Source organism: Ailuropoda melanoleuca, chromosome 8, assembly GCF_002007445.2.
Source record: "Ailuropoda melanoleuca isolate Jingjing chromosome 8, ASM200744v2, whole genome shotgun sequence".
Classification (NCBI taxonomy): domain Eukaryota; kingdom Metazoa; phylum Chordata; class Mammalia; order Carnivora; family Ursidae; genus Ailuropoda; species Ailuropoda melanoleuca.
In genome coordinates, this window is record NC_048225.1 from 91638239 (window position 1) to 91659881 (window position 21643).

The following is a 21643-nucleotide window of genomic DNA, read 5'->3' on the forward strand; positions in this document are numbered from 1 at the left end:
TGCATGAAGTCAGGAAAATTTTCTTCCATCTCAGCATTACTAATATAGCCCCCAAAAAACATTTTAATGGAAACAATCCAAATATCTAACAATTGAAAATTTGCTAAGTAAACCCAAATAATTGAATACAATGCAATAATTTAAAATGTTATTCACTGGCTCAGTCAGTTAAGTGTCTGCCTTTGGCTCAGGTCGTGATCAAGTCCTGGAATCGAGTCCTACATCAGGCTCCTTGCTCAACAGGGAGCCTGCTTCTCCCTCTGCCTGCCACTCCCCCTGCTTGTGCTCTCTCTCTTTACCCCCCCTTTCTCTCTCTGACAAATAAATAAATAAAATCTTTAAAATAAAATGCTCTTTACAGAGATTTTGAGGACTGGGGAAATACTGATGACATAAGGTTTGATTAAAACCAGGATACAGAATACATTTACATCCAGTTTGATCCCAGCTATATAAATAGACAAAATACATACAGCACTCGATATGGTTTTGTCTGCCGATATCCCCTTCCCCCCTCCCCAATTCCAGCTTCTCTGGGAATGTTACACACACACTCACACGCGCACACACACACACACTCACACACACAAATACAGTTGCCACAGAGGAGCCATTACCCACATTATGCACAGGATGGCTGGCCTCTAGCCACAGCGTATTGGTCCAAGGTAGACATCTGACCCCAGCCAGGACAATCCTCTCCTTCCCCAGCCATTCTGGAGCTGGAACTGAGGGAATCTGTCTCTTTCCAGCGGGAGAAGCGATAGGACAGCGTGGCCAGGAGGTGCAGATGTGGGCCCACATGTCCCACCCGGTAGGCCAGAGACCCCGGCAGCTGATCCAGAGAGAGAAGAGGTAGGGAGAGGCAGACATACAGGGGGAAAACAGGAGTCCGAGAAACAGTGTGCCCTGGCTGCACGTGAGTCTTTGCTGTTGTCCTGGTTCCTGAGGCCCAGCCACGTTTTCTGCCCTCGGGGTCCCCAAGACGGACAAACCCAGATCCTTATAATAAAGTCCCCCTTTTACCCCAGCTATGTGAACTGGATTTCCATCCTTGTAACCAAAAGAACCCCTAACCAATATGTGGGCCCTCGAACACCCAGTTACTGATGCATCCCCTATCGACTCCAAAATGTTGTTGGGGAGGGGTGTGTGATTGCAAGGGATTTCTGTTGGCTTCTCGGCATTTCCCAAATTCTCCACTGTGAACATTTTTCTCATCAATAGAATCCACCCCCCCAATACACCTCTCTGGCTCACGTAGACACAAACATACTTTGCCAAGGCGAAGGGGAAATTTGACTTCACGCAAAATCCGTATTCAGGAAATAGATATTTTATGTCCAATGTGGAGATTTTATAGATTTATTATTATGTTAGAATCTTCATATTAGACATAGAAACCAACATCCTGGAGAAGGTTGGTCTTTTCGAGGTCCCTCCGTCCCGGAGGCCTCCGCTGCTCTGCTGAGGGCCTGCCTCTGCCTCCCCTCCCCTGCCCGGGCCTGCCCCCCAGGTCATGCCTCCCATTTCAGCCATTCTGAGGTCTCTGCTGATTCATTATCCAAAGGTCAGCCATGTGCATGTCTTCACAGAAAGGAAGAGCAGGAAAACTTCAATCTTTCCACCTAGTGTGACTACACTTCAGTTTACTGCCATTGCTTCCCTAAACCACTGCCATTTTGGCCTCTTCTTTTTCCCCAGCCAATCCTTCAAAAGCTTCTATTCTTTGGAAGCCCAGAGCAAACCCTCTTTTCCGGCTGAGAATCAGAAAACTTGGCTGGCACACCCCCTAGTGGTGGCCTAATGAATCCCCCTCAATTACTATAGGTGACACACCCCTGGGGTTTCTCAAAGTGGGTTCCAGGGGACGCCTGGTTCCATAGGAAAATGGCAGAGGAGAGAAGCGTTTGGTGCCTAGGTTAGATCTGAAAACGTTGGGTTACATAAAAGCAATTCATTTCCTTATTGATAGACTCCTCCAAGTCTTTACTATCCTAATTAACATTATGAATCTCAAAGATTAAGATTTCAGCACGCCGTGCCTTCCATATTTATTTGTTCAGACTTTTGGAAAATAGGAAGAGCTACTATGTATGGAGATGGACTATCGGGTATAGTCTTCTCATTTATAGATGGAGAAACTGATGCTTAAAGACGGCAAATAACCTGCTGATGTTGGGTTTACATGAGACCAAAGTCCATGTTCTTGACCGACCATCACAAGACCCTGGCTTTTTATTAGTTCCAGGACATTGCTCTGCAGATACCGCTTGCATTAATTAAGCAACTTATGCATACCGCTCTACTTGTTCCCCCTATTACCCCTCACGCAATGCTACAATCGTCTCCCCGTGGGACAAGAAGAGCCGGAGCCCACAAGGGCTATTGAGAACCTCTCTGGTTGTCCTCAGGAAGCTTTAGTTTCAGTGCAATAGAGAGAGGGTCAGCGTCTCAATGCCACAAACAAAATCCTCCTTGAAAATCTCAGTAAAAGTGTTATGACACGGCACCATGTCAGGGACCCTAATACATATTTTCCAATGATACTAGGAAAATATAGTAAACTGTTTTTCTATTTCTTCTAAAAGAAGCTTGAGTCTTATATATCTGTTGACCTGGTTCTGTAAGCCATAAGATATTCTATGTGCATATCTGGTTTCTTGGTCTATTACAAGTGGAAGGATAATACCCACCTCACAACACACTTTTACGTCAAATTTAAGTACATAGTATGTTAAATGTGGAACTCTGGGCTGTTTTTTGGTTTGGGGATCTAAAAAAAATTTTTTTTCTTTAGTTGCTGGTAGAAGAAGCCCAAAGATAATTTATTGGCTCACATAAATTAAAACTCCAAGCTTCGGGCACAGTTAGATCCAGGGGCTCAAATGAGACCATCATTAAACCTGAAGAGACGCTATTTGTCTTTTTAGAGAAAGGAAATGGAATATAGTCCTATAAATGTCTTGGTCCCTTGTCCTGATGGACACAGAGAGATATTGTAAATAATTCCATGGATGTAGGCATTTGGGAATGGACCCCCGCCTTCCACCACTGACCCTCTGACTACCCTTGCTAAGACTTGATTTGTCCTTCTGTAAAAATGGGCACACTAGTTTTCTTTTTTCACTTCAGTGAAAGCTGGAAGAAGCTGTAAAGCTTTCAAGGGCTTTTTTCCTTAGAGGATTAAATATTGTGGGGTGTTTTTGTTTGTTTTGGGGTTTGGTTGGGTTTTATGGGTTTGGTTTTTTTTTGCTATTAATGTTCAGGGAGATAGCACTTAACACTGGCAAAGGGTTTTACAAGTATTTATTTGTTTTACGAATTTATCATTTAAAACCCCATAATTAGCCTGGCAAAACACACACCTTCAACATTACAACTACAGTTTAAAGCCAATCAAGCCACAGGGGGAGAAGAGTATATATAGACCCATATCCATATTTAAATTCACATTGTGTGTATGTGTGTGTGTGTATGTGTGTGTTTGTAAGACACATATAAATGGCAAATAAGGAAACTTAAAAAAAAAGACAGATAGATAGATAGTCCCAGATTTTAAAACCACCCCCAAGGTAGAACAGGTGGTGAAAATATAATAAAACATGTTGCAAGGAACTTGTCATGAATTTTAAAAACAAAAACGCCTACAGACCAAATAAACTGCTCTGAAACTCGGCTAAATCTGAAGTTCCCAAACTATTTTAAATGACAAAGCAGAAGTTCCCGAGAGAGGGAGTCCAACAGAAATGGTTTGAGGGCGATTGCTGCGGAACTCACACGGAACAGAGCTCGAATAGACGGGCAGACACCCAGCCTCGCTCCCCTTGCCAGGCTGGGCCACGTGCAGCTGTACCCGGCCCTCGGGGCCAGACCATGTGCGCGGGGACCGAGGATTCTGTCGACAAAGGCCTCCGGGAGCCCCTCCTGCACCCACCTCCCCACCTGGTCGGTGGTGGCTCAATGGATCTAAGGGCAAACATTTGGACAATTGGACCAGAAGCAGAGCCTATGCTCGTCGCCGTCCACTTCCCGGTGCCCTATTTGAAGGCAGACTAAAGGCCCCAGCCCCGGGGTCCGGGCAGACACCCCTTCTCTCCGCAGCACCCACCCTCACAGACCCCAAGCATTCATTCATCACAACCACCTGCCTGTCCTTTATTCGCCGTCCACAGTTTATGAAGGGCTTTTAGCGCCGTTGCCTCTCCCTATTACACAGAAACCCTGGGAGCTACACAGAGACAATGGTAGGGCTTCATTTTTATTGTGGAAACAGGAAGAGGTAAAGTGATCGGCCCCAAATCACAGAGCTGGACCCACAGCCCCAGATTTCTGACTCCCGGTCCAGTGCTCTACTAGACTATGTTTATTAAGACCAACCAGGGGTGGGCGCCTGGGTGGCTCAGTCACTTAAATGTCTGCCTTCGGCTAGGTCATGATCCCAGGGTCCTGGGATCAAGCCCCGCATCGGGCTCCCTGCCCAGTGGGGAGTCTGTTCCCCCCCCTCTCCCTCTGCCCCTCCCCCTTCTCGTTCTCCGCCTCACCTCCCCCCCACCCCTTGAGCACGCAAAAATAAATAAATAAATAAACTTAAAAAAATAAAAATAAAAAGACCATCCAGGGATAAGAGTTGAGGGAGGGGCCAGCATTCTGCTTCCCCAAATCCAGGCTCAGCTGAAGAGGGAAGAAATGAGTGTGCACCCCAGCTAACCCCAAAGCCCGGGCCCCCTTTCAGGGCAGGCAGCCCTCCCTGGACACCAGCAGACGTTGTTACACAGGAATGGCAGTTCTTCTCATTTTTTTAAAGTGAAGCCAGAGATCTGAATCTTTATGTGAAATATCCTGATTTTTAAATATCGGTTTGCTTTAAAATAACACCACCATCGTCTGAACCTAACAAACCCATCTGCAGGCTGCTTTGTGCTGTGGGGCATCAGCTGGAGAGCTCGTCCCCATGCAGGTACCCAGTGCCCCTGCCCTTCTCTCTGACGTCAAGATGTAATCCGTCAAAAGAGGGCCCTCCGGAGATGCAAGGGGGTCAGCAAACTTGAGTTCCAACCCCAGTCCTGACTTGCTAGTGGCATGACCTCGATCAGGTCATTTACTCTCTCTGGACCTCAGTTTTCTCATCTATTAAATGGGGCTAATATCGCTTCCCTTGTTTTCTCAGCCGCCTCAAGGCTCTGGCTCAGGGAAAGTGCGTTGGCCTCCAACGCCATTCTAATACCCCAGAGCAGTTCCATTCCAAACTACCATCTCTCTTCCCATGTTGCACTGAGATCCTCTTTCACCCCCCATGAAACTGGGGCTCCTCATAAATTAGGCTTGGCCACATTTGTTCTCCTCAGAGCATACAAGCACAGATAAGTGCCCAATAAATCTTAGCGAATTAGCAATGGAACAACCAGCTCACTGAGTACTGATTATGCGTAGGGCACTCTACTGGGTACAAAGGGAACCCAAATCGTGCTCTTAAAGAAGATGTGCTCTGATTGACTAGACAAGACGCACGCACAACAGTCAGAGTTAACGTTCAAGTGTTCTAGTTCTCAGCTAGATCCCAGATACAGCCTGGGATCCCCACCATCCTGAGAAGAGGCAAGAGAAAGAAGACCTCTTTTCTTGTCTTTCTCACAGCCTCTTTTAAGCTCTTCTTGGCCCTCGTGTTGAAGGAACTCATCTTCCCGCACAAGATAGACCCTGGGATACCCCAAACGCACACACCTCAGTGAGTCGGAACAGAATGAGGGCAGCTAGCTAGTTCTAACCAGACGCGGTCTTACCTGCTGGTCTGGACGGTTACATGGGCAAATGCAGGCTGCATCGCTGTTGTACGAGGCTGGTGAACCCAGGAGAACGGAGGCCCATCTTTCATGCACTTCCCCCCACCCCGGCCCCCAGTTCTCACCCCCGATTAAATGGCCGGTTTCCTGAGTGTACCAGGTAGCAAGCATGTGCTAATTCTCTAATCTGGCTTGTCCTTGGAGGCCCACCCCAGCCTGCTGGCCGCACCAGCTGCCTAAGGAAGCACAACTGAGAAGAGATTTGGCAATTATCCAGTTAATTTGATCAGTGGAGACAGCCAAACAAATAATCCAGGCCAAAAATGTCCAAATCAGCTGTCTACATGGATCAAATTCCAGTTCACTGACGCAGCACAGGTTGGGCCTGAGAGAATGTCTTTTACTGAGGAACCTGTCCCAGTTTCCCTGCATCCTGGGCTGCCGTGGCCTTTAGCAGAATTATGAGCTTGGCTACATTTCTCTGAGACACCCCCCGCCCCCATTCCCTTTCGGCATCCTTACCACTTCTAGGCGTCTCTGCCTCGCTCCCCAGAGCTTGGCCCCATAGCACCAGGGTCTTCGGCAGCAGCCAGGGACTGGAGCAATTTGGTGCCCATCCCCTCCTCTGAGTATTTGAAATTCATTAAGAAGAGACTTTCAAGGGCCATGGCTCAGTCGGTTGAGTGTCCAACTCTTGGTTTGGGCTCAGGTCATGAACTCAGGGTCGTGAGATCGAGCCCAACGAGGGGCTCTGCACTCAGTGTGGGGTCTGCTTGAGATTCTCTCTCTCCTGTTGCCCCTCCCCCCACTCACGCACACACTCTTAAATAAATAAATAAATCTTTAAAAAAAAAAAAGAAGAAGAAGAGACTTTCAGCATCTGAAATGCCTTCGGAAATTCAACCAATGCAAGTATAGTGGCAGAATGTCCGGAGCCAGCAAGCAAGGAGGGAGGAAGTTATGATGGAATGGGAGGCCTTGCTCAGACCCTTACAGCCGGTACCATCTGAGAGGCTGCCTGTTCCTCACCTAAACGCACTCTTATCAGGTCTTATCAGGCCCCTCCCCCTGCCTGGAGGGTAATTTACCAAGTCCTCAGCACAACAGAAGAAAACCTTCACCATCCTCCCCCGGTCCCCGAGGCTCAATTAAGATGAAGTTCCATTACATTCATCCAAAATACCAGAAGCTTAAAGACAAGGGCTCACTCACTAACATAAATGAGTTTGGAGGTAGGCAGTCCAAGTCGTGGCAGGCAGTCCAGGTCGTGGAAGGCAGTCCCCTCAACCCCGTCTTCGCTGGGTGCACAGCAGCCTTACTTCCTGCCAGGGCTTGGTTCTGGAGCCTCTAGAACTCCCACTTCAGTTGACAGCATGAAAGCCAGCAAAGCTGCACCTTCCGGAGAAACTTAGATTGCAGGCCCCAGCTGGAGAACAGCTCCTCAGCAAAGCAGCAATTCTCTCCTTACCTGCCCTCAGGCTGGCTTGCTCTCATCCGCAGGACTTTGCTGAAAGCCGCAAGAAGGAGACAGCAAAGCAGCACTGATTTTTTTTCCTGCTGTTTCCTCCAAAGCAGGAGTTTGCTTTCCCAGTTATCGCTGGCAACGGCTCAATCACATGCTCTCCCAATGCCTAACTGGGGCCACCCGCTTCCCAGAGAGCGAAATCTGAGTTCTAAATATTTGCCTTCCCACCTCCTCCACTCAGTCAATATCACACTTTAGATTGCAATTCTTGGAGCAACCGCCTTCCAAGTATCAATTTCTCTGTGGCTTTGGATGAGGTTCAGCTGCATAAAACAGGAACTAGAAGGCCTAAGAGTTGATTCTGTCACGTGAAAGGCATCCGCAGTGAGGCGGGGCTGGAGGCTCCAGGAGGTCGTCAGAGATCTGGGGTCCTCCTGCTGGTCTGCTCCAACAACCCTGTAGCCTGAAATTCACTTGTGAAGGTGCCCTCGTGATACAAGATGATTACTGCAAATCACATGAGCAAGTCTAACTGCAAGGGATGCTGGAATATGTGTTCTTTCCCCGGAGGACAGGCTGCGGTGAATAAATGCAGGGTTCTGTTATAAGGAGAAAGGCCAGAATGATTTTGGAGGAGGCCACTAGCTGCCTAGGCCAGGACCTGTTATTTGTTACCATTTAAGGCTCCCCCGCCACAGCTCAGCCCATATTTTATTTACACTTGTAACTTTCCAGTGCCCAGCACAATGGCTCTCGCTGCGTGAGAAATCAGCAAACATGGGGGCGCCTGGGTGGCTCAGTCCATTAAGCAAACAACTCTCAATTTTGGCTCAGGTCATGATCTCAGGGTCATGGAAGTACAGAGTCTGCTTGGGATTCTCTCTTTCTGTGTCAGATAAATAAATAAAAATCTTTTTTAAAAAAATTTTTTTAAAAAGGAAGAAATCAGTAAGTGTGTACTGAATTGCCTCCACTGAAATCCAGACTGAAGAGGTTCCATTAGGACCCTAACTAAGACTGAACCTCAAGGATAATTTTCATCTTATCACCATCCTTTTTCTGAAGATGTAGTTTCTTCTTCTCTACCCTCCTTAAACCAGCTTCAAGGGTTTCACTCAAGACCTTAGCATGTCGCTTAGAGCCAAAGCACACTCAAAGGCCATCTGCCTATCTTCAGCCTACAGAGCATGTTGGTCACTAAACAGCATGGAGTTCAGCTTTGACTTCCTCAGTGCAGTGCTTTTATTCTGGAGTAAGCTCCTTCACCTTTTGTCAGATGGCTACAAATTGACCAGCACCTGTGACACCAACAGAGCGCATAATAGGCTATGTGAAGATATCTGGTTGACATCACAGTCAGCATTCTTACGGAGTCGGACTACCCAAACTGAAAATATAGGTGATCACAATTCAAAAGGACTTTGACTTTGTGTTAAAAGGAGCCAAATCCAGCCAAAAATAAAATATTTATTGGAAATCCAGGTAAACCTCCCTCTGTACTAGTCAGGATGGTGTAGCCATGACTGAGTAGTATGTATCAAAATGACTTCGGTCTTAGTCAACTTCAACTCAATAAAATCTAACATGGTGATGCAGTCACGTGTGCTTTTAGGCTGCATCAACAGAAGCATTAAATCTAGAACACAAGAGATAATACTACTCTACTCTGTACCAGTCAGGGTATGCATGGAATATTGTGTCCAGTTGTGGGTATTCCGATCAGAAGGAGTTTGGAGGAACTGGAACTTGTGCAGAGGTCAGCAATCTGAACAGTAAAAAGATTCAAAACTATGTCATAGAGAAACAGTTCAAGGAACTGCTGGTGTTTAGCCAGGTGAGGAGAAGACTTGGAGACCATGGCTTCTATCTTCATATTCAAAGAGCTGTCAAGTGATTAAGAGATTGATCTTTCGCTGGAAATGCTAGCCATAGAATCAGGACCAATGGACAGAAGATCTAGAAAGATAGTTTTGGGCTCAGCATCAGCAAGAAATTTCTGACAACCAGAACTGTCGCTAGATGGAGCATTATCTTGGAAGGTCATGAACTTGGTCACTGGGGGGATTAAAATCTAGGCTGGGCAGCTTCCCAGACAGTAGTGAAGGGTGGGTTTAAGGCCCAGATGATAGCTGGACTACAATCTCAAGGGTCATTCCCTTCCTGAAACTCTGTGTCATCTGCTCTGTAGCAATGCCTTAACAGCCACACCAAATGTGGTGGTATGGGTTAGTGGTTTACGGTTCACAGTCCCATTCATTGTCTCTGTTGACTCCTGCAGCTCTGGGGTAAGCAGAGTGGATTACAGAGGATAAAATGTCATCCAGTTAAGCATCCAAGTCAGGACTGACCCCAAGTCACTTGATCCCTAGTTCACCCCTCCATGGGCAAGGTCACTGTGAGATACCTCCCTCTTGATCACAGATTGACAAGCAGGGAGAGACCTGCACGGAGGATAGCTGAGTAGGAACACGCTGGATCCTGATGGCTCATCCAGTCTTCTCTGGGTATTACTCCCACTCTAGGATGCTCATTCCCACAAAAACACTCACTCAAAGGGATACATGCCCCTATGTTTATTGCAGCATTATTTACAATAGCCAAACTATGGAAACAGCCCAAGTGTCCATCAACTGATGAATGAATAAAGAAAAATAGTATTCCATTATATATGTATAGTGATATAGATATATACATGTATAATGAAATACTATTCATCCATAAAAAAGAATGAAATCTTGCTATTTATAACAACATGAATGCAGCTAGAGGGTATAATGCTAAATGAAATAAGTCAGAGGAAGACAAATACCCTATGATTTCATTAACATGTGGCATTTAAGAAACAAAACAAATGAGCAAAGGGAAAAAATATAGAGAGAGGGAGAGAGAAATAAGAAAGAGACTCTTAACTATAGAGAACTAATGGTTACGGGGCAGGGATGGGTGAAATAGGTGGATTAAGGGGGATTAAGAATACACTTAACTTGGGGCACCTGGGTGGCTCAGTCGGTTGAGCATCTGCCTTTGGTTCAGGTCATGATCCCAGGGTTCTGGGATCGAGCCCCTCAGCAGGGAGTCTGCTTTTCCCTCCCCCTCTGCCCCTCCTCCCACTCATGCATGCACGCACTTTCTCTCTCTCAAATAAATAAATAAAAATCTTTTTAAAAAAATACACTTATCTTAATGAGCACTGAGAAATGTGTAGAATTATTGAATCACTGTATTGTACAGCTGAAACTAATATAACACCGTATGTGCACTACACTGGAATTAAAATAAAATTTGAAAAAAAAAAAAAAGTTCATTCCCTACATTAAGGATCAAGGTTGTAGACAGGTGTCAGCAAACTACAACCTGTGGGCCAAATCTGGCCTGCCATTTGTTTAGTAAATAAAGTTTTATTGCAACACAGCCTTGCCTACTCACTACAAATGGTCTATGGTTACTTTCCTGCTTTAAAGGCAAAGTTCCACAGTTGCAACAGAGGGCATATGGCCTACAAAACCTAAAACATTTGTTATCTGGTCTTTTACCAAAAAAAAAAAAAAAAGTTGCTGACCCCTGCTCTAGGATATCAGTGTGGAATATGGATACTATCTAATGTTCTCTATTGTAATGCACAAGAAATACCAGAAAAATCCTGCAGGACTGGGAAACCCCATCCAGAAAGAAATTCCATACACAACCATTTGCTAATGCAAGAGAAAGGGCCACAAGTCTTTTATAGACCAAAAGTTTTTACCTTCTGTCCTTTGGGCTTTTATATACCACCGCCCTAGGGGACAGCTAGTATGACTCTTTAAAACACATATAATAAACCAATTGTTCCATCACTGTGTCTACTCGTAATAAGCACAGACAATGCACTACAGCGTGGTTATGGAAAAAAAGCACCGTAATTCTATGAATCAATATTAGGTCCTAATTAGCCACTGAGCCCAGGCTGATAACAGCTTATCATACCTTTCAGCCCAAAGAAAGCTCAGGTGGAAGGGAGAGAGAGCGAGAAAGAAGAGGGAATAAATAGCTAATTATGATAAACTGGTTTCCTTGGTTACTCTGTTTATAACCGCAATGATGTTGCCATATTTTTAATGATAAACACAAAGGTTTGATGTGAGATTATATAACGCATACTGTCTCAAAGCTGGTTCTACTCTAGCAAAGGTGAAGCCAGATACAAATGTGAAATTTTGTGGGGCTAGGGAAATTAGAGAAGCTTTCTCTAACCCCCACCCCAAACATCTGTTGTTCATCTATTCTCTGGGTACCAAAGAGCTCAAGAATATGGAAACAGATATTTACGGTGCTCAATGAATCCTATGTGCCCATTCAACCCTCATATTTTTAGTTACAGCATTTACTATTCTCTCTTCCCCAGCTGGAGTGCCCCCTGGTCACCTCTGTGAGCACACCTGTGGTTTGGGGAGGGACATACAGTGAGTGATGCCAAAGGGATCACTCCACAAAGCAGTCAGCCATCAGAGTCAACCCTGGGACCGAATCATCTTACGAGATTCATTCCCCACTTTCAGCTTTTAGGGATATCTGGCCCCCAATTTGTGAGAATAACATTTTGCTGAAATATTTGAGTCCAGTGGCAAATCTTGTAGGTTGAATCACTCAGCCAGGGGTTGGCAATTATGGCTCATGGGCCAAATCCAGCCCATTGTCTGTTTTGGTAAACCTAGTTGTATTGAAACACAGGAACACGTAAATATGCATTTATGTGTTGTCCGTGGTTGCTTTCATGCTACAATGATAGAGGTGAGCAGGTGTGGCAGAGACCATATGGCCCACAAAACCTGAAATATATACTATCTGATCCTTTACTAAGTAAGTTTGTTGAGCCCCACACTAACCATCCATAAGCTGAGCCACCTATGCTCTGTCTTCCTCTGCTATAGAGACCAGAAGGCAAAATACTGAACTTCAGCCTCCTCTGTGGCTAAGGGAGGCAGTGTGAAATTGTTCTGACCAATGAGATGTAGGTAGAACTCCCTGGAGAGGCTGTCCCCATCCCCCACTCAACATCCCTCCTCCTTCCCATAGAATGGGCAAGCCCATAAAATAAAGAATTTTGCCCTTTGCCATTTTCACTTCTCCCCTTTCTGCCAAGGCCCTTCTGCCTGGAACACAGACACAACACTTGGAGATGCAGCAGCCATCTTACAACCATGAAGACAAAAGTCGTCCCTAGTGATGGTAAAGTTGGAAGACAGAAGGAGCTGGTCCTTGTTAACATCACTGAGTAGGTGCCCAGCACTGGATTATGTTCTAAGTACCTCCAGACCCCTTATTCTGTGAGCAAAATTAATCTCCTCGTTTAGCCATGCTAGTACCATGTTCAACTACTCACAACTGGACTGAATCCTCATTGATCAAAGGGATATAAAGAAAGTTTTTAGGGGCGCCTGGCTGGCTCAATCAGAAGCATGTGACTCTCGATCTTTAGGTCATGAGTTCAAGCCTCACATTGGGTGCAGAGATTACTTAAATAAATAAGTAAACTTTAAAAGAAAAGAAAGAAAGTTTTCAGATGTTAGAACCTAACCAGCTGGCAAAGTGGGGGGCAAGAGAAAGGTGAAAGACAGATTAATTATGCAGAGCCATGCCTCTGAGAGACTAGAAGTCCAGGGAATGAGTTGTCAGTCCCACAGGCAGGGCTGCTGGTATGAGTGGCCCAGTGCTGTGATAACCTGGCTCTGAAGATGTTATGGAGCCAGTTACACCCACCAGGACTTAACTACATATGTGATCTTCTCATTTGCCTTCAGACCACGTGTTCACCTACAACATGGCAATTGAGTGTAGTAGGAAAATGAACAGATTCTGGAACCAGAAAGCTTAGGACCTATCACATCTAGCTGTGTGACTTTGGGTAAATTACTTAACTTCTCTGTGCCTCAGTTTTTTCATCTATAGAAGGTAGATAACAGCAGCACTTCACCTAAGAGATTTTTTGTGAAGAGTCCGGGAGTTAAAGCATTTAGAACAGTACCCAGTGTATTGTTGGAACAATACAAGCCATGGCTATTTTCCCGTTACTATTGCTGTGTAATTGATTACTCCCAAACTAAACATCTTGAAATAAGTGTTTAATTATGCCCATGGTGTTGGTGGGACAAGACTTTAGACAAAGCCCAGGAATGATGGCAGCATGATGTCTGGGGTCTCTTCTAGGAAGACTCGAAGGCTGGGGGTAACTTGACAGCTGGAAGCCAGACGGGTCAGAATCCTCATTCACTCCAACATCTGGTGCCTGGGCTAGGATGACTCCACCTCCTAACTGAGGAGAGGCAAGGCGGTACCGTCGAAGCGCATGTGGGGTGGGAGACTCCTCGTGGCCATCTTTATTCAGCATGGTCTGCCATGGCTGTTACTACTTTTTCTGCTCCAAAGCGTTACGAACTGGTTGATCTCCACCCCCAAACTCTGTTGCTCCCATCCACATAGTGAAGAGCTTGGCTTGTAGAAACTGCCCTCCAGTGCTTTTCTCCCCCTCCTGACCCAGCTACAAGCTCCCTGAGGACAGGATTGTGCTCTCCACCTCTATTGCATCTATGTCCACATGCATGGAGCTCTTGCTACATAAACAGAAAGTGCTTAATAAATGTTCTTAAATAGGTAAATGGCTGAATCATATACTAATAAATCCTGGCATAAAAGCCCAATATCCTGTAACACTTTTGGTCTTGGTGGACATCACCATTCGGCCACAGATCCTCAATCTCCCCTCCTTCCTTGGTAACAAAAGATAGATTTTATTCAGAGTGACTAAAAAACTGCATTTTCCATCCTCCCTTACAGTTTAATATAGGCACATAACTAAGCTCTAGTCAAAAAGATGAAAACCAAAGTGTTGTATGAGACAAGCAAAACGCTGCTTAAAAAGAGCTGACTGAACTGAAAGAGTCTCTTTTGCCCTGTCCCCTCTTTCTCCCACTTCCTGGAATGCAGATGAAATGGCTGGAATTCTAGCAGCCATCAACTGATCTTGAGGATGGAAACTAGTGCAAAAAGCAGAAAGCCTGACTACCAGATGACGTTGTTGGTGCTGGCGTGCTGCTTACTTAAGATAAGCCTCTAAAGTGGTTTAAACCACGTGGTCAAGTCTCTTTCTAGAAGCCAAATGAAATTCCTCCTATACCACACACTGAGCCTCTAAGAGGAATTACATAATCACTTCTTCTTCTGAAGATCCTGCAGACATGGCCCCTTTCCTCTCATGTTTACCACATGTTTAATCCCCCTAGTATATCATGGTTGCCAAGGGAAGTGACCTATTCTACCTGTCTTGGGGTCCAGACACAGTACTAACACAGTGTCTCGTACTTACTTATGACTTGAAATAATACATTTTTGAATGAAATTAATATTGATCTTTTTATTAAGTGTAAAACTGTAAAGATATTTTATTGTATTTGTTGATGGTATCCTTTGTGCCATTGTCTGGTCTCCTTGGGGTCCTAAACATGGAGATAATAACACATCATCTCAGTCACCAAAGGAAGGAGAACCTGAAGACTCCATTTCTGTTAGCCTAGTTGCAAAACTAACTATAGGACACTGCGGTAGCTTTGGGTTATGCTCATTAGCACTTTTCCATCACATTCTTCTCTGTGTGATGTGGGGAGACTTCCTCCCCCTCCTATACAGCCTGGTGGGGCTGTGAATCACAGGGAGCACCCAGCCCTTAACCTTATCTGTCCTATATCATGAAGAGGGGGGACACATGGCCCTGGCTGGCCCAATGTGACTACCACATCCCTCTGCATACAGTGACCAACCAGAATCCTTCCAATAATTTTCCAAACTGGAGGTAAGGGCTGTTTTTTCCCTTGGATTGAAAGCTATATGGTTGTGAACTCAGCACTGTTGGTTACCATCTTATGAAATGCATGGAGGAAGCCAGGCTGCAGTAAGAAAGGGACAGAGCCCCAGAAAAGCTGGGGCAAGCAGACGTCCTAGGTGTCCCCAGTGCCTGGCCTGGTGTCCAGTACATAATAAGGCTGATCTGTGTCAAGTACTGTGTCCTGGCACTGTTCTAAATGTTTTACTCACATTATCTCATTTAATTCTCCTAACAACCTTCTGAGAGAGGTACCACTAGAATACCTATTTTACCAATGGGGAAACTGAGGCAGAGGAGAGTTAGATGTGCCCAGGGTCATACAACTAGCAAGTAGCAGAGCCAGGAATGGACCTGGGCAGCTTAGCTCTTAGGGCCTCTGCCCCTAAATACTAAGCCACGCTGGCACTTAGTAGGAGCTCACTAACACACTTGTTGGATTGAAAACATCTCTGATGTGTTTCCACTGAGTTTAACTGAGAGTGGTATAGAATATCACCCACTATTTAAAAACAGAAAAGTTGAGCCAAATACAAAATAAGCTAATATCCTGTGTTTTCTGCAAGAGACAAGTTTAATTAGAGTTTAGGTAATTAAAGCTTTCATGGTCTCTAAAAAAATACAATGCATTCATTTATGCAAATCTACTCCAGAGCATGATTTTTGCAAAATGCTATGTAACTTGCTCCTCACTAAAAGTGACTTATGAGTCTCCCTGAGGAGTGAGTATCTCAGATTGTGGGTATTTCCGTCAGCTGCCCCGCACCTGTGGTAGTCGGTAGACCCCAAGTTAGAGCCAATGGTTCTAAGCAGTCGCCCTATCTCCCAGCACCATGCCTCGAGCGAGGTTGGTGTCGTAAGAAGGGTCCCTGCCAAATGGTTCTGAAAATGAGGGCCCCCCCATCATTCTACCCAGCCCCCTCCACCAGCCCCCTCAGCCACAACTTTCTGACTTCCTTTTCTCTACAAATTTGCCCACACTGTTCATTTCAGCCCAAAGAAACTCATCAAAATTAAAAAAATCTGTTAGGGAAAGAAGAGACAAGGTGACTTTCCCAGGCCAGGTCAAGTGAAGAGTTGTGAAGTTTCAATGAGTTCACGCCCATGAAAGGACTGTAATTCCTAAGCCCCACATGAGTGCAAGGGGTTGTTGTTCTGGTCCCCTACCAGCACTCAAACAAGTAGGGTGGAGAACAGCAGCAAGGCTGCCGAGCAGCCATGGACCAGGTAAAGCTAAGCTTCCTATCCACGACCACCTTTGATGCTGCCAGCAAGCAATTACAGCAGGTCCTATTAGCTTCTATTTTAGAGACAAAGAACTGAGGTCCAGAGCAGTTCATTAACGGGCCCAAGTTAGGAATGGAAACAACAGCTCTTCACCAACATGCTAGACTGCATCCTTAGATTGCTGAAAACGTAGACACGCCAGGACATAGCGGGAGATCTGTTGGCCCACAAGAGACAGGATTCTGGCTCTGAGGGACCCTGAGTAGCCACTGAAAAGAGGTCTTCCTAGATGGCCTTCTAAACTTTATATATATATATGACATATACATATATATGTGTATATATATATGCCAAAGTTATATATATGTGTGTTTGTGTACATAGAAAAAAGAAAAGAAGTACACCAACGTGTTAAACGTTGTTACCTCTGATGGTAAGAAAACAGATAATTTTATTTTCTTTTTGCCTTGACTATCTTCCAAGTTTACTATAATGAATACATATTACTTTTACAATCTGAAAAAAAGGATGTTTTTAAAACCCATTCCAACTCTTCAATTAATTCAGCTGTCCTTCCCTGGATCTTCTCCAGCTCCATTACGCCATTCTTAAGAAGCAATAGCCAATATGGCACAGGGTTTTCCAGGTGCCTACTTTTATTTTTTTTTTAAGATTTTTTATTTATTTATTTGACAGAGATAGACAGCCAGCAAGAGAGGGAACACAAGCAGGGGGAGTGGGAGAGGAAAAATCAGGCTCCCAGCGGAGGAGCCCGATGTGGGACTCGATCCCATAATGCCGGGATCACGCCCTGAGCCGAAGGCAGATGCCTAACGACTGTGCTACCCAGGCGCCCCTCCAGGTGTCTACTTTTAGGAAATCTTATTTCTAACTCTCAGAGGCCATGTGCTCGTACTCTCTCTCTCTCACACACACACACACACACACACACACACACACACCTGCCCCAGAAGTATCTGCCCTATTTACCAAGACCCTTACCTGCTCTTTCACTGATAAAAGAGAATGCTCTATTTGTACCCAGATCCAAATCTCACAATCCCACCTAGCTGTCCATGTATATGATGAAAAGAAACAACAAGGTCAGTTCTGATTGCAAAGCTGCAAGACCGCTCTCTGATTTACTTTCTATCCACATGTGATCTTAGAGATGTAAGGCTTTAATTAGGGAATGGGAGAGGGGGTGGGGGGAGGAGGACAGGGAGAGGAAGTGGGAGCGGAGGAACAAACAAAGAAGAAAACCTTTCTGAGTCATGATGCCATCCCCAAGCTTACTACAGGGGAACAGACTTCAGGATCAAGACTTCATTAGCCAGGCAGAATGAAGTAACATGCCATCCCATAATTTTTCTAGGGATCTAAATCCACACCTCCCAAGTTGCCCAGTTCCCAAATCCCTGGGACCTAGGAGAGCACTCAGACCACTTGCGTCAGCCAGGAGTTGGGTGAGGATTTGGGGAAGGGTGGGGTATAGAGTCATAACCTTCAATATGAAAACAGTCCAACAATCAACATAAATGTTTATATTTCCCATGATGAGATTCTCTGTCTCTGGGAACAGAAATGTGAATAATGCCCCGTCTCATCACATGCTCATGGTGCTGTCAAGTTTGACCATTACCGTCAGGTCCAGTAGCACAGCCAACTCTCAGCAACTTTGCTAATAAAGGACTGGAGCCCTGTTTTCCAATTTTATTTTTGAGATCCTGAAGTACCAGATTATTTTGTTTCCTATGTGGCCTGTGCTTGTGTTTTCAGTTCTACACATTCGGGTTCAAACAAGGAATGACTATGAACTACCTGGAGGACCGCCGTCCTGTGTGTAGGACCCGTTCGCCCATCTTCCATCCTCCTGAGGATCTGATGAACCTTAGCATTGGACTTCAGTTGTTGGTTCTACTTGACCCCATGATTGCAACCCAGCAAGGTGTTTTCCAGAAACCTGGAGAACCTGGGGCAGGGGCAAGCAGGCTTGTCATAGAAGCATCTTGACAACGCCAAGTATCATAGAGCCTAAATCCACACCACCGCTCCTTGCCGCCCTGGATCACCCCAGCGTTCATGAGGGACCCTCCTACAGGTCAGCCAGGGGGTGGCCCATGGCACAGGGTAGGGGGCAGAGGGCTAGGGGGAAAAGAAGGGAAGAAAACAACCACAAGACCTGCACCCAGTTAATAAAAATATATAAATAATAATAAATTTAAAACTTAACCTTTTCTAAGCAAATAGAAAATTTGTTAGAAGCGAGTAATGAACACAACAGGATAGTTGCCAAAGAAAGCCAAGGTAACCTTCAATGCCGACTTGAAAGAAAGAGAGAATCCCAGAAATGAACACCAGTGTGTGGTGCTGTGAAGGCTAATTTCTTGCAGCCCCTCAGCGAATTCGATCCCCATCCCCTCATTCATTCCATTCAAGGAGCACCTACTAAACCCTACGCTGGACCAGACACTATGCTTGCTGAGTGCTTTAGAGACATTATCTCCCTTTGTCCCTTGACAAGCCTGCCTGATGGGACTTACTGTCACATACACGAGAGAGAGAAGCAAGGAGCGACCACTTTTTCCATCCGCTCAGAACGATGGCGCAGCTCGGCAAAGCCAGAGATGTTCTCACAGCATCGGTTAGAAATCCTTCAGCTGCCAGTTGTGGGAATACCAGCGCCACTTGCCTTAAACAAGTATTAGTTCTCACAGCAGAACACCCAACGTCTATGTTCTTTACATTTCTTTTCTGCCATCCATGGTGTTGGCATCACCCTCAAGGTGACAGAAAAATGGCTGCCATTCCAGACATGTCTTCTTTTAAGCAAAGACAACGTCTGTGGAAGCACCTTTGGAGACCTCTCCCTACGTGTCTCAGGCCGGAATCAGGTCACACGTGCTCTCCAACACCAGTCCCTGGCAAGTGGAGCCACAGCAACCATGCAGAGGAAGAAGAAGAGAAAGAGTCAGACGGAAGGTGTTTATTATCACCCCCTCTGACTTGTTCCCACCTGGAACCACCCGTGAAATCGTCTGGGACGCTTTAGAAAATTGCGGGCTCTGAATCAGAATCTGTTAGGCCCAGAAATCTATATTTTAACAAGCTCCCCAATTTATTTTCCTGTTCAGTGACTTTGAGGGTACTGAAAGCCACCCATCCACCCTCAGACCCTATAAGGAGATGACTCACCTCTTCAGTGTGGTCTAGGTCCTTCAGGAGCTCCTCCCGCCTTCCCTCCTCGCTGGCCCAACCTCGCTCAGCCAAGCTGACCCTCTAGAACGTGCCAACCACACACGTACCTCAGGGCCTTTGCATGTAGGTTCCTGAGGTAGACCTAGTAACAGCTCCCCAAAGATGTACGTGTTCTCTCCCCATAACCTGTGGATATGTGAAGGGGCTTGGCCTCTGTGATTAAGTCATGTTCGCCTTCATTCCCTTCTCATTTCCTACCCACTGTAGGATCCGTACAGTTTCCTCTGCTCCTTTATTTTTCTTCTGCTGCTTTTTGAAAGCTAAACTTGTATCTATCACCCTAATAATCCTACAGCTGAATATATATACCTAAGTATATGGCTTCCTACTTCTCAAGTTGTTCAATGTCTCAAATCTCCTCCAAGAAAAGCAAGAACTGTCTATCTGCTGAGAACGGATAACCTTAACACTCTTGTTGCACTTTTAGTTAAATGGAAAAAAACAGTTTTTACAATAATTAATCTTATTACCAATAGATATTAATTTCAATTTTCACCCCTTTTTTGCATGTAACTTTTTCTCTCTGGGATCACTTTTCTTCTTTTGAAGTACATCCTTTATTAATTTACCTGGAAATGTCTTAGGGGATTAGTTATCTCGATTTTTGTATGTGAGAAATGGTCTATGTATCATCTTGAATCTTAAGTAGTAGGGGGTTTTATTTCCGCTATGGAATCTGGGTTAAAGCCTCTTGTCACTCAACATTTGAAGATATTATTTCTTTCTTCACATTTTTTGCTAGTTATGAGACATTTATAATAAGTGTATTTGTCACCTTTGACTTCTGCTACCAGAAATAGAGGACTGAGTAATTCAGATTGAGACCAAATTTCCTGTAAGTTTGTAGGCCAGATCTGCTGTTTGTAAAATCATACTATATGCATGTGTATGCATGTAGATTTTCACATAAAAGTTATCATTCATGCATACTGTATTGTCAGTGGTTTTTTTTTCACTTGGAAACTGTAACAGGCATGATCCTATGTCAGTACAAGTAAATTCTACTTCCTATGCTGAAAAAAAAACTTTAAGTAAATCTGCTTGAATAAAAGAAAAATCTTATACCTTCACAACCTCTGTTTCATTACTCAGAGATAACCAATTCTATTTTCTGTTTTTTGAATCATTTTCTTATACTTCTGTATTATGACTTATGAACTTGAAGATATCAATTGACTCTCCTCTATTAAAACTGACAAAATTAAAAAAAAAAAACACTGACAAAATTTAACTCTCTAATACCACCCCCACTTTACAACTCTTCTCAGAGTTTTTTGGGTTTCAATTTTTCATCACTCAATCAGTTACCTTTTATAATGCTGGATACCCAATAGTAAGCCTTCTGTGTCTTATATACAAGTTAATTATAAAAACTGAAAAACCAGTAAGTAGGAAATCTGTGTCTAGCTATGGCATATTAGCTTGTAACAGATCAGCCCTCCTGCCAAGAATAACTAAAAAGTTAGATTTTAAAAATGTATTTGCTAAGTGCAATGTAATATTCTAGATTGGTTCCAGTAATTTTTTAAAAGACCGTTAATAGAAAAATTGGTAAAATTAGAATAAAGCCTGAAATTTGTTAACGGTAATGTACCAATGTTTGTTCCTTAGTTTTGGAAAGTATACCATGGTAATGTAAGATGTTACATTAGGGGAAGCTGGGTGAAAGATATATGGAAACTTTCTACGCTATTTTTGCAACTGTACTGTAAATCTAAAATTATTCCACAATAAAAAATTTATTAAAAGAAAAAAATTTTTGAAGACACTGGAAAGCTGCCAAGATAGGAGGATTTCAGAGAGTCAAGATATCAAAGAGAAGTACAGAAGAAAGTCAGCCATCCATGTAGTTTTTAGCCTCAAGGCATTTGCCAACTCTTAAAGCTTCAGATAAGATGCCATGAAGCAGAGTGTCAGAGAAGCAGAATATAAGGTGAGAGCCCCAAGTTTCAGAGCTAAGCAGACTTCTAGGAAATCTCACATAACCAAGAGAATGAAAATTGGAGTGTAAGACCCATCAATACAGAGTAAGCCTGGAAAATATCCCAGTCATTCCAT

The 21643-nt window shown here is 44.5% G+C and overlaps 1 long non-coding RNA gene across 3 annotated transcripts in view; it reads right to left on the reverse strand.

Annotated features, from left to right (window-relative positions):
* Positions 1-7355, reverse strand: part of LOC117803433 — a 228368-nt gene extending 221013 nt beyond the window's left edge. For 2 of the 3 annotated variants that reach the window (XR_004627292.1, XR_004627294.1), the window contains exon 1: positions 7252-7355. This is a non-coding gene — a long non-coding RNA (uncharacterized LOC117803433). Of the gene's footprint in view, positions 1-6995; positions 7197-7251 lie in introns of those variants that run through there. The other variant, XR_004627293.1, reaches the window with a different exon arrangement.
* Positions 7356-21643: the final 14288 nt, after the last annotated feature.